Below are 14,595 nucleotides of genomic sequence, written 5' to 3'. Positions count from 1 at the left end.
TGTTGTTCACACCTTTTAATCTCTGCATTGTTCACCCCCTGCAGTGTTCACACCTCTGGCTCAGGCTGTAATCACCCCCATTGTTCCCCTGTTCACACCTCAGGAGCAGTAGAAACCCACAAATAATCCCTGCACACTACAAAAAGAACATATACTGAGGTGGTACTGCAATTAAAAAGTTTTTTAATATATAGTTATTGTACAGACTGTAGGAGCAGTGCCAGCATTGTGTCACTGTAGGATGCCTGTGTGTGCCATACACACAGGCATCATAGGGCAAGCAGAGTATGGCACACACAGGCCAAGTATGGCACAAATCAGCCAAAAATGGCAAACACAGTGAAAGTATGGCACACGCAGGCAGGGTAGGGAAGGCAGAGTATGGCACACACAGGCAGGGTAGGGCAGGCAGAGTATGGCACAAACCAGCCAAGAATGGCACACACAGTGAAAGTATGGCACACACAGTGAAAGTATGGCACACACAGTGAAAGTATGGCACACAGGCAGGGTAGGGAAGGCAGAGTATGGCACACACAGGCAGGGTAGGGAAGGCAGAGTATGGCACACACAGACAGGGTAGGGCAGGCAGAGTATGGCACACACAGGCAGGGTAGTGAAGGCAGAGTATGGCACACACAGGCAGGGTAGGGCAGGCAGAGTATGGCAGGTTTTTGCTGTACTACAACCATTAATATGGGTATGGTCATGTGATAACACGGGTGTGGTTTCAAGTGGGTGCGGTTTCAAAAAGGGGAGGGGTCAAAACTGGCTTCCATTATCGGCCCTCCACCACGTACGTCGGAAAAATTCCGGCCCTCGGTACAACAGAAGTTGGACAGCACTGTCTTACAGAATAATGTAAAGTATCTGCCATAGAGTGGCATCTTGGTTAGTCATCAGTCCGAGGAAGCTGAGGCATGCATGTATGTATATAGTCACTTATCCAGTGATACATGTATACCCATTAATGCAAAGACATTGCATTAATTATAAATACACATACACTTACAACACTTAAAGGAGAAGTAAACCCATTATATAAAACACACACTAACACCCACCAAATAAATCAGCTGATCATGGCCTAGATTTCCATTACCGCTTACTCACCCTCCCATCCCATCACAACTGGCACCAATCAAACCATGCCCAGTAAGTGCTGCATTGGCAACGCAAATTCACAGAAGGCTTTAGAAGCATACTGATGACAAGGATACACAAATTGTCAGCATGATAACAAAACAAAAGCGGCCATTTTAAGTTAGGGCTTCCCCTACTTTAAAGTAAGGTGAAGGGTTGGGATGGTGTGCCACACATTGGGTGCTTAGAATTCCATTTTGACCCATTATTATGCACCATTCTTATCTGATGGTACATAGGAACACTTACTCTTTTACACTCTCACTAACAAAAACAATATTTCCACCAAGACTGGAGCATAAACTTCCACCACCCACATTCAATATATTGGCTCCAAGTATCGAGGAATGTGCAGTGCATAATTTGTCATTGAAATGAGAAGCACGGCACCAGTTTATTGACTATATTGAGTTCAATAATCAATTCCCAGATCCACATGTGAAATAGCTGCACATTTCTACTACTATTTTTAAGATAATGTTTTCATTTATAGGACCTATATCTACATTTTTAAAATTGGATGATGATCGATAGATAGGGGTTTTATCCACTTTCTAAAACCAGGAGGCTGGTTGTGCTACAAAGGAGTTTCAAAATTAATTTAAAATAAATAAGAAATAAATACAGGTATGGGATCCGTAATCTGGCAACCCCTTGTCCAGAAAGCTCTGAATTACCGGAAGGCCATCTCCCATAGACAAAATTGAATATTTAAAGCACAGAGATCCAATTTACCCCTTATCCGGAAAACCCTGGGTCCTGAGCATTCTGGAAAACATTTCCCATACTCATACAAACATCCTTTTATTCTTATAAAGTAAGGAATAATATAAGTGACTGGGAAACAGGCATCTCTGTCTCAGGAATTGACCTAGAGGCTTCCTTAGGCCTGAGTCAGCATATGTATTAAGCAGGACACTTCCTATGCATTATGGACAAAGTGATGGGTTCTTTGTAACAACTAGAGAGCCTTCTGCTTATTCCATGTGTATTTTTTAAAGCCAATCAAGTGAATTTTAAAACAAATCGTACCCTCTGTATTCAATTTGTATTCAACTTTACATGTGGTTCTGGCCATACAGAAGTCACCTACAGTATATTGTTTAGTTAAGGGGCGGAGCCCAAACACTAATATACATCAGAGGCCACTGAATCAAAAATAAAATAAATAATGAGTACTGTACATGTAGGGTATCAATTATCTGGAAACCTGGTATTTAGAAAGCCGAAGTATGTCAAGGCCAATTCTCAGTGTCCTGACTTTTGAATTTTTCCTTTTTGTACTGATGTCCTATTCCTCCGTAATTATAAAACGGCACCTTGCAAATGATGGTAACTATGTTGCATGAATCTGTGTTGGTAGAAAAACACTCCTATTTGGTTAAATGGATAAATGTTGATAGGGAATGGTGATCCTAATGATGGAGAGACCCATTAAACATAACAAACATTCCTTGTATAGATCTGCTGGGAGAGGGCCACTAATGCTACGGAGAGAGGAGTCAGCTGCTTAGAAGTAATTTGCTAATTGAAGAATCCCCTTTCCATCTCCAAGGCTGATCTCTCACAGGCAGCCCCAGATACTGGGAGCCAGGCTTAACTCTATGCAGAATGGAGGGGGGTGGACCGGGGAGGAGAGGTGGAGCTTTTGCTCTCTGACAAGATTCTTTCCTTGTGCAACTTCACAAGCTCCAGAGTCCACTGAGTGATCTGAATTGAGCATCACCCTGTGCCACAAGATGAGCCATTTATATGCACAGCGGAAGGAGATTTATTATCCGCAAATACCTTGCTAGCTCCAAGGGCTGGATCTTTTCTGCCCTCACCTGTATTTTTGGATGCTTGGGGGGCACTTGACACCATGACACAGTTATATTGCCTGTAAATACCAAGGATATATATGCCAGCAGATTACAGGCTGTCAGATCAGAATAACTCCAATTGGACTCTTTCCAAATAAGGTAAAATCCTGATTTGTGTTTATTTAATTGCAAAGAGGGTGCCGAATGCAATGTATCCAGCTGCTTGCTCAGTAAAGCCTTTAACAACTAGTAGCACGTGTGCAGCGCCGTGACCTTCCATGTACGTGGAATTTTGCATCATTTTGGTAACCATAGCAACCAGACATTTGTTTTTATGACTGCAGAAGCTTGATCCAAACTAATTCCTCATTTGCAGTTCTGGTTTGTGCATCTGTGTTTGTAGCTGGCAGGGATTGGGTATAAGAAATGTATCTTATGGTACCTGTGGCCCTCCAGCTATTGTGTACATGACCCCTCCCCCAGGTTTTTAACTTTACTCCTAACTCTACATTGGACCTTGTCGGCGCTAAGGGCCCAATTGCAGACGCCTGTAACATAGATAGAGGCACAGCAGCAGCAAGCTAGAAACTTTCTTTTCCCCTTCAGCAATATACTGTGCTAATGGGGGGCAGCACTAGCTGTACAAATTCATACCCGCTCTCTATAGACCCTTTAGATTCTACCTGGGGTGACGTTGGGCAACTAAATTCTCTCCAGCTATCACTGAATTACATAACTTTATAGAGCTGTAGCTTGGAAACATTTGTCCTTCTCTGACCTTGTCTTTTTATTACTGGAACTTTCTCCCATGCATGTATCACACCTTACCCCAACTCCTTATGTACTAGCTCAGGGAAATACAATCATGTAGCTGAACTACAGTTCTCAACCTTACATGGCTAAACTGCTGAGATCCACTCAGTATCCAGTGGTTATCCCTGTGATAATACAGTAAAACACATGCAAAAAGCATACCACTTGCCTAAGAGGTTACCTCACATGTACCCAGGAAGCCCAGTAGCCATGAATGATATACAGACTGGAGAGATGCCCAGCTGATGTAGTACAGGAATGGGATCCCTTATCTGGAAACCCGTTATACAGAAAGATCCAAATTATGGAAAGGCCATCTCCCCTAGACTCCATTATAACCAAATAATTCTAATTTTTAAAAATCATTTCCTTTTTCTCTGTAATAATAACACAGTACCTTGTTCTTGATCCCAGCTAAGATATAATTAATCCTTATTGGAGCCAAAACAATCCCATTGGGTTTATTCAATATTTGAATGTTTTTTAGTAGACTTAAGTTATGGAAATCCAAATTATGGAAAGACCCCTTATCCGGAAAACACCAAGTCCCGAGCATTCTGGATAACAGGTCCCATACCTGTAATCAGTAATAGTTAGTAATTGTGTAGATTATCTCATGTCAATAAACCTATCATGGCTTGTATAATATTTCTTCCTAGCTCCCAGCGTGTACATGGCTTGTCTAGTGCTGTCTGGCATGTGGTACCAGGGTCCCATCACTGTGCTGCCAGTAATATGATGCCTTTCTAATGCCAGTTATTTATTCTTTCACATTTTCCCATAAAATCCCTTGAAGCACAACGCCATCTGCCACATACAGGCTGTTTATCAAATAAACAACATATTGCGCATCATAACAGCATTATATAGATTTTCCCTTCCTGGTTATAGGCACCGCATATATTATTCAAAATATTATTTGTAAATGTATTTGAAACTGACATCATTGTCTGGATATCTGCACTCCTGGTTCTGACTCATGTACCAAGGTAGCAGATGCCTGCTGATTAACAGCTTACTTCTTATTGTCATGAGTCAGAACATGAGAACAGAAAGGAATGGACAATACTTTTGACTGCAATTACTTTTTAAAACAACTGTAAGAGCATTAAGCATGTTTAATAAAATGTATACTGTATAGTATTTGCAACATTTTCTTTTACTATGCAAGAACAGTTATTGGTGGAGCTTTCCTTTATAGGGGTGGTTTAACTTTTAGTATGCAATACAAGTTGATCCAGGGACTGGTCCGATTGCCATCTTGGAGTCAGGAAGGAATTTTTTCCCCTCTGCGGCAAATTAGAGAGGCTTCAGATGGGGTTTTTTGTCTTCCTCTGGATCAACTAGTAGTTAGGCAGGTTATATATAGGCATTATGGTTGAACGTGATGTATGTGTCTCTTTTTTCAACCCAACTTATTACTATGTTACTATATAATGTACTATTGCTAGCAACTTTGCAATTGTTATTCATGACTTTTTTATATTTTCTTAATTATTCACCTTATTCTTCTACATGTTTTCAGCTTTTAAATGGGAGTCACTGACCCCAAAAGCCAAAAGATTATCTTAGCCCCCCCCTCATATTTGTATTCCAGACTCTCATCTAAACCTCTGCCTGGTTGCTACGATAACTAAGACCCAAGCAACTAAATAGTTGCTGAAATACCCAAATGGAGAGCTGTTGAGCAAAAAGCTAAATAACTGAAAAATTGCAAAAATAAAAAATTGTCTCAGAATATCAATGTCTATTTTGTACAAAGAGTTAATTTAAAGGTGAACAACTCCTTAAAAAGACATAAGGCCAATAAATTAGTATCATGATCGTTTTTTCACTAAGTTATCATACAGTTAATGGGTAACATCACTGGACATATCTTTGCTTTTGGAACTTTTACTTTGGATGAATGTAATCACACATTTGGCACAACAGATGTTTTACAAAGCCTCAACTATGTGTTGAAAGATGCTGGAAGTTAAAATTTTTATTCAGTTTTTGTAGGGAAAAGGCATTGTGTGGTGTATACATAAAATAAGGCTTTTGCACTTTCCATGTATACTGGATATTGTAAAACCGAAAAGAGTAAATATAACAAAGATAGGTAGAGGCCAAACAATTTATTGATGTAAGGTTGGTTGGCGCTGTCTGCAGAATAAATTGAGGGGTAATACTGGTGTTCATATATCCAGGTAAGAGTAAATAAGGTCCTATAGTCCCTGCTGAAGGCCCGAGTCATGTCCCGGATGCCAAGCGTTTGAAAGTGGTCATAATTAGGTGGGCGTGTCCTTCATTTTTTCATCATCTAGATTTGTACATAGGGAGCCCAAATGTCCATATATGTCTGCACTGTGTCATGCATGTGGGCTATTGACTCTTCAAATGTTATAATGGCTAATGATGTGACTTGGGGTTGATCTTATGGACACCCTGCCATCAGGTCTTGACTGGGATTTAAAACAGGCCCTGGCATTTCAAGTACACAAAGCCCAAACAGACAACTAAATAGTGACTGTCTATGACAGTGGTTCTCAAGCTGTGGGTCGGAGCCCCTTTGGGGGTCAAATGACCCTTTCACAGCGGTCGCCTAAGACCATCGGAAAACACATATTTCCAATGGTCTTAGGAATAATTTTATGGTTTGGGGTCACCACAACATGAGGAACTGTATTAAAGGGTCGCGGCATTAGGAAGGTTGAGGACCACTGCTCTATGGCATCTTACAGCAGCCCCTTTGGCATTTGGCAGAACCCACAACATGAGGAACTGTATTAAAGGGTCACGGCATTAGGAAGGTTGAGAACCACTGCTCTATGGCATCTTACAGCAGCCCCTCTGGCATTTGCCAGAAACCACAGATTGCCAGCCTGGGTCTTCCTGCCATTGCAGGAATTGCATTGAAAAAAACATGTAGACAAGTTATATCTGAATGGCAAGAGTTTCTTAGATAATGTCCCATTTAGTCAAGGCCACATTATGCCTATGGAGATGTCAGCCTACCTCATTGATGAGATAATGAACCTGTCCTATTTTGGCAAAGTTATGTCCTGCTACCGGGCATGAAGCAGAAGGTACAAGTTCCGTTATCTTTTTGATGACTCAGTGTTCTAAAACATATTCTTTGTATTGTCAAGGATCGGCCTTAGTGGAAGTTTTCAGGCTGACCTGAATTAATATAATTGGAACCATGAGCACAAAATGATTTTATCTTAACACCTTGTAATACTAAATAATAGATAATGCATGGTAGATTTTTCATACAGACTTTTATTAGCTGTCCCAGATCTTTAACAAATATTACAGGGGAAAAAATACCCCCCTTCATGAAATTCAGGTATGTCTGTGTAAATAATACATTATTTATGTATGTTTGAAAGTTCAGTGTTTTTGCACCTTTTACATGAGCCCAACTGAAGGAGCACATGCTAAAAATGGGGTTATTTTTTTTTTCCTATTTAAACCCATTTTATCCCTTGGTCAGCTTTTCATTGGTTCCTAATTCCTCTAGAATGATAATTCAAATTTGGTGAATCAAGTCCATGTGGTAGTGTAATTATTATATAATACATTATATAATTATATAATACATTATATTGTGGTCTGAAAACCTGGTTGTACCATGACTTCCACCTTTTGTGGGGCTTCATAGAAAGGAAAGAGGAGGTTCTTGGTCTGACAGATCCTAAAGGTGGCCGTACCACACATGGTCAGATTTCAGCTGCCAATTCGGACCCTTCAGACCAAGTAGTGGGCATATCAGGGGAAAGATCAGCTTGTTTGGTGCTTCGCCATATAAGCAGATATTATTGTATATAGCCAGTGTAAGTTAAAGCATGAGTATCTCCATGTGACAGTCCTGGCAGCTATTCAGTGCTTTTTATAAATCTCTCAGAAAACCTTGTAGAGCCTTTAATCCAGCATTACTTACTTTTACTAAGATGAATACTCATAAATGAATTTAAACATAAATGACACCTCTCCTTTCAGTGGAGCATGGAACACTGACTGAGTACATACAAATGCTGTGTTTGTGTCATTATCAGACGTTCCAAGGAAAATCAGTAATACATTGTTACTAGCTCAAGGCAACAATAGGAAATTGATTAAAGGTTCAGATATATTGTATAAGCATTTATGTTTAGAGGCCATCAATAGGTGCTACGACTCAGTATGTATCCCACTGTACTATTTGTTATCAGTATGTGCTGCCTCAGATATCCAAGCATGAATTGATAGAAAGTGTCCTAATAGAGTAATTGACTATTATTTACTGTAATCATATTCATTGCCGCACAGATTTCTGCATTAACCGTTCAGTCTAATGGCTGTGTGTATATTGCTCAGGCTAAAACTAGGCATTTACATGCTATTAAAGGGTAAATCTACCCTATTTGAAAGCAGGTTTTCCTTTCATGTTCTCTATAAATGATCAGGGAGTCACGCCAAAATTCTGCATTTCGCTTTTGGAAAATGTTTGTCACACTTTTGCAAAAAATTCAACAAAAGGTTTGCAATAAAAAAATTACTTCAATACGTTTCGTGAATTTTTAACAGTTTTGTTGATTTTTTGAGCAGACCCAAAAGGGACAGATTTGCTCATCACTACCCAGGAGTTATAAGAAATAATTTCCTATGTTTGTTGGAATTAGAACTGTTTCACTTTTCTACTTTTTATGTTGCAACATTGTAACAGTGTCGAAATTGGGGATTTTTATTTGTGATTGTTATTAAGGGACAGTTACATGTATCGCACTGTATCAGTTGCCAAATAGCAACACATGTTAGTGAGGGATCAAGGGTTTCTTAGTTGGGTAGGAATCAGCCTCGATAACAGCTCAGGAATCAACACCCACCATGCGTCAATCTCGCTTAGCTAAATACTTGCGTGAGTTCTAGTTAGCTAAATACTTGCGTGAGTTCTAGTTTAACATGTGTTGCTATTTGGCAACTGTTACAGTGCGATACATGTAACTGTCCCTTAGTAACAATCACAAATAAAAATCCCCAATTTCGACACTGTTACAATGTTGCAACATAAAAAGTAGAAAAGTGAAACAGTTCTAATTCCAACAAACATAGGAAATTTTTTCTTTTAACCTTTCCTATTCCCCGTGTATGTGGTTTTAACAACCTTTTAGAAGCATATTAATAAAGTATAGTTTATTTTATTTATCAAACGGTGTGCCTTGATTAAGTGTGTGCCTTTCTTGCTTTCTTAAACTAATCTCTTACTACATTCAAGTGCACCCTAGGAAGCTATAGTGCGAGGTTATCTTTATTGTAAGTACCCAGGAGTTATCTCTCCATATTTGGATTTATTCATTTAAATAAGAGCAGCCGTTCTGTTCAATAACAATAATCTCACCCACAAACTCTAGCCTAGCAGGTACAGGTGGCCAAATGCCATGAAAATGTCCTATTTTTACTTAATCGTTAATTCTGAAAATCTCAGAGACATGCTTTTCCTGAACAATGGGGCCAAACCTATGCTTTAAAGCTGGAATTTCTGCTGCAGTGGCAACTTTCAAAAGTAGGAATGCGCATTTATTTACTAATAATGCCTGGACCATGGAGCCAGATTTATTGCACTTTATTAAGGTAAAATATTAGACATGTTTGTACCTTGTAGTAACTCAGAGCAAATATTGGACTAGTGGTAAAAATCTGGTTGGTGGCTTTGGGTAATTAAAACAAGTACAAATATTTGCGAATGTTATGTTATCCCCTACATGACTATAAGATCCAAACACAAAAAGAGGATATTTATGTTGCCTCTGAAAGGGTAAGGGCAAGGAGCAACAGGGCAATTCTACATGATGATGGTGGCAAACTGTTTGGGACCCTCTTTGGATGCTACATATTGCATAAAAAGGCCACATTTTTGTGGACTCTTTACTAAGGCTGTGTTTGGACACGTAGGGTCCTACAATAATAGGCAGGGGTCATACTCCCAGAATTCATCAAGCAGCTAAAGCTAGATTTGCCCTGTGAGGAGTAATAATGAAGGTCAGCTTCCCCCCACTCTTAGAGGTCATTTGGAAAAATGCAAAATTCACCTCCACTCTAACAAATAAAAACATTGCTTGAATTTAAAATAATCTAAGTAATGACATATATAGATTTTTTCCTTTTAATCAGCAAATGGCACTCTATGCCATTTACTATTTGTCTTTATTCCTGTCAGTGTATTCACTGTTTGGGAGCCATAGATGGAACAAACCTTATTTTAATCATCTAAAAGACACAGCCACAACCATTTCCCCCCTTAATGAATTGTGTGTCCTGAATATATCAATAAAGTCTGCTAAAAAATACTTTCTTGTATAGTATACTTTTTATTTTACAGGTATGGGATCGATTATCAGGAAACCCATTATCCAGAAAGCTCCGAATTATGGGAAGGCTGTTTCCGAAAGACTCCATTTTAATAAAATAATTCAGATTTTCTTCTCTGTAATAATAAAACAGTACCTTGTACTTCATCCCAACTGAGATATAATTAATCCTTATTAGAGTTGAAACAATTCTATTGGATTTATTTAATGTTTTAATTATTTTAGTAGACTTAAGGTATGGAGATCCATAGAAAGATGCCTTATCTAGAAATCCAGATCTTGAGCATTCTGTATAATGGGTCCTGTACCTGTATATATATATAGTATACTTTTTATATTGTATATTTATTTAAATATATATTACATACATTTATATATAAAGTATATTTATAATATACTTTTTATATTATACATACTGTATATAAGTATTAATATAAATTGGTCTAATGGGAGAAGGGTTTTCCACACTTGGCAAATATTAATTTAATCATATATATTAATATATAATATATTTGCTAAGTGTGGAAAACCCTTCTCCCATTAGACTAAAAGTATTATTTCTTGTTGCTTCAGTAGAAAACAAGTGCTGATAAAGTGAATAGGAGCCTGTTTTTATAGAACGCAGCAATTAAGAAGGTTCATCTAATTGCTGGCAAATTTTTTCCTAGGCCACTGTGTGATTATAGCACCAGTGATGGTAAAAAACTAAACATTCAGGACCCATGGGCAGTGAAATCATTTTGCATACGTACTATATATCTATAAAGTGCTTTCCTACTTTCTAATATCTATCCTATTATAAAATACAATAATGTTAACCATTATAATAGATCTATAATATATAATTATGTACATATTATGTAACATTATCCATCCCACATTTTATCCCACTTACTATATACAGGTATGAGATCTGTTACCCGGAAACCTGTTATCCAGAAAATTTCTAATTACATGAAGGCCATCTCCCATAGACTCTGTTTTAAGCAAATAATTCTAATTTTTAAAAATGATTTCCTTTTTCTCTGTAATAATAAAACAGTACCTTGTACTTGATCCCAACTAAGAAATAATTAACCTTTATTGGAGGCAACACAATCCTTTTGGGTTTAATTAATGTTTACATTTTTTTTTATTAGACTTAATTATGGAAAGATCCCTTATCTGGAAAACCTCAGGTCCCATACCTGTATCTATAAAGCTACCCTACTTGTTCTAATACACTGCTCCCTCTTTATATTCCCACCTCTACTATGCACTGCTACCCATCCAGGTGATATACAGAAGTAGCAGTGTAGTTTAGATATACATTGATACATAGATGATCATTGCTATACAATGTTACTGTTTTGCAATGTTTATTGCAACAGTTACAACATCTACAGATATTTTTGAGATACAAGAGCAGGTAGAATAAATCTCCAGCAAAGGTTTGTGAGGCTGTCCCAGATGTTGTAGTCCCAAAGTAGACTATGGATCAGCCTGCAGCAGTCTTGGATTGTCATCCTTTCCTTAGAATGAGACAGTTCCTGGAATGCCACAAAATGTCCTTAACCCAGTTCACAAGGCGCCAGGCCTCCATGATTGCCCCTTCCTTATAGGTGCCCTGAAAACATAGTTCCTATTGGAGTGGCCAAGGAAAAGAAAAGGGTCTGGTACATATTAGATTGATGCTGTCACAAATATATTTGCAATTGGCACCGGTCCCATATCAATGAACAATTGCCCAATAAATGATCCTTAGTAACCAGCCACTTGTTATAATGTGTACATAACTGTCACATATAAGTACCCAGCACCAATCCTAAAAAGTGTGGCTACTTTTGCTTATATGATATGTTTGCCTCACAAGTTTTGGGGCCCTTGTGTGTATTTTCTGTTTCCCAACTAGTTATATTAAAATGGAGTTTATTATTTTAGCTATCAGTCATACATACTAGCTTTATAGATATACCTGTAGATGCATTCTGCAGTGCTGCTTAGGACCAGTGCTGACACATATTATTATTAATCTACCCATCATATGTGAAGGGTGTTTAAGAACTGAGGAAGCAGATGAAACCCTGTAAAAAGCCAGGGATTTAAAAAGAGAGAACAGTTATATTCCTATGTCCCCATGCATAAACAATAATGGATATACAGTATGTCAGGAATTAAACGTTTAATTATTAAACATGAATCTAACTTTGTTGCACCAGAGAGGATCAGCAGGAAATCAAATACACTGAGCACATTTAATTATGAATTTATTATTGGTGAGTAAAATGAGAATATCCATTCCAGCTGCAATTCTGCAGTTTCCAGAAGCAATTATGGCTTCCAGACACCATGCTTCTGTCGCTGGGTATATTCTCTATCCTTGCGAAGCTGTGAGCTAAAAAGGCCACATCTAATATACATACAGGCATGGCTGTGCTCGGATTTCTGGGCACCACTAAAAACAAGTAGATTATTAAGCACCTGACATGTTGCCTGACTGAATACATTTAGTAAATTGGTCATTCCCATCCAGCTGGAAGAATGCTGCACATACAGAGTCTTTCATAGGGGTCTCCAAGCTAAAACATTGTAGGGGTCATTTACGGCTGTGAGAACTCGGTGCCACTGCCCACCATTCTTTAGAAGAGTAAGGATGGATGCAATTTGTATCTGTATCTATATGAACTCTCTACCTAAAAATGTCTTCCAGTAGTGTCTTCTGCACTATGTAAAATATATATGCCCCATTCTACAATTGCTAATAGAACAGTCTACTTAGGCTGAACAGCAGGGAGCGTCTTCCCGGTGCGGGCAACCAAGCTATGGCAGAGGCTCTATTTATTATCAGCTGGCACCTTTGTTGGGGGAAACAATTAGAGGGTGAAAGGTGCACTTTAAGGTAGTATTTACCAAAATTGTCCTCAGCCGCCAGTAACAACTTCTTTCAAGGTATCCAGAAAGCATTTATTGTTTGGGATGGGGTAAAGGCCAGTTTGGGATATACTGCCTGTGGCCTACATATGTCACATGATGTAGATTTTTGGCTCACAGCAAATCACCCCACTGCTCCCAACAGTGTTAAATGGCTGCTGCCTAAAAGATCCAGTAATGGCGATTGTTAGCTGGAAATGTTCAAAATACACCAAACGTGGCATAGATTTTAAAGTGCTGTGATGTCCTATCTGTTTCGGGATGCTTTGTTGAAATTTTGTTGCATTTAAAAAGGCAATGTGAAACCTGCAGCCCAGATCTGATTCTGGCAGCTCTATGAACAAAACGGGTTGCCATATGCTAAAGCAGGGAGGATCATGTTAAAGCAGGAAGGATTATATAAATTAATATATTACAGTACTGAATTGCTATGACACCAAATACCCTTCAACATGGCCATTTTCTTATTAAATACTAGTTTGTAAAAAAAAAAGCATTACTGAGAGGCATAAGCAAGCAGAATCTATAATGCTCAAATGCTTCTGGATAATAAAAATAACCCTGATGCAAAGCATTTCAGTGCAAAGGCCTCACAAGTGACTTTACTTGCTTAATGCACTGTAATGCGGCTACTCGAGCGAGACTCGTGCAACACACTAATGAGCAACAATACAGGAGGCGGACAATTGCACATTGAGGTAACAGCAATTTACAGCAGTTTACGGCCACGCTCAGTTATCCTGAAAATGATTTGCATTTTTTGTTGTTGTTGTTTTCTTTGTTTTTTTTTTATGGATGACAACTTCATTAAAAATAGAATAGAGTGTCCTAAATATGTCATTTATGTAAGGGCACTTGCACACAGGCATATGAATGTGCGTCTGGTACAATGCATCCTAATTGCATAAAAATGCATGTATTGCAGTTCTTTGCTTTTTATTCATTCTAGTGCATGTTTGTGTGTTTTGTTTTTTAAAAAGTGACTGTGCTAAAATCAATGCTCAGGTACATACAGGCACATAGTAACCCCCTGAGTTGATGTGCACTGAAACCAGCATCTTGGGGCTCTATTACATCAAGGGACAGGGCTGTGACTTTTCTTAAAAAACCCTAACCTCTAGGATTAAGAAGACAAAATCTGCATCATTTATGGCCGCTCCCTGTTATACTCTCACCACACCCATTTATACTTTGTAAACACCCCTCATGATGACCCATAAAATTGGGTGTCATAAAAAATTTAGGCAGGTTGATATATCTGTACAAATGATGTGCTTGGTAATGATACAACCTGATCAATGGAGTTGTTTCAGTTTAGGGGAAGTCAAAGATCTGGCTCAACTGGGTGTTTTTGCAGATGAAATACTAAGATGTTTTCAAATTATGTTTTAATAAGCAATTGCTTATTGAAATCCTTCTGATTTTCCAGGATTGTTAAGATGCTAAATGTCTCCATTTTGCACTAAGAATCCTGTTTTCATTCAGCAATGTGGGATTAGATTTTAAAATCTGTCTCAGTATTCCAGTTTAAAACACCTGGGTGCCCTACTTATGGCACCCATATAGACTGAACAGCCGGTTCTAAACAAAATTAA

General features: G+C 38.4%; 1 protein-coding gene across 4 annotated transcripts in view; it reads left to right on the top strand.

The window, feature by feature from the left end:
* acsl6 (acyl-CoA synthetase long chain family member 6) overlaps positions 1-14,595 on the top strand; it is a 100,872-nt gene that overhangs the window by 36,335 nt on the left and 49,942 nt on the right. Inside the window, exon 1 of one of the 4 annotated variants that reach the window (XM_012959216.2) lies at positions 2,826-3,104. The exons of 2 other annotated variants lie outside the window; for them this stretch is intronic. The gene's annotated coding sequence lies outside the window, so the exon portion shown is untranslated. 4 annotated transcript variants of the gene reach the window in all.

The sequence above is a fragment of the Xenopus tropicalis genome, chromosome 3 (assembly GCF_000004195.4).
Source record: "Xenopus tropicalis strain Nigerian chromosome 3, UCB_Xtro_10.0, whole genome shotgun sequence".
In the NCBI taxonomy this organism is placed as follows: domain Eukaryota; kingdom Metazoa; phylum Chordata; class Amphibia; order Anura; family Pipidae; genus Xenopus; species Xenopus tropicalis.
The sequence above is the reverse complement of the archived record's forward strand: the minus strand, read 5'-3'. Positions and strand labels throughout refer to the sequence as shown.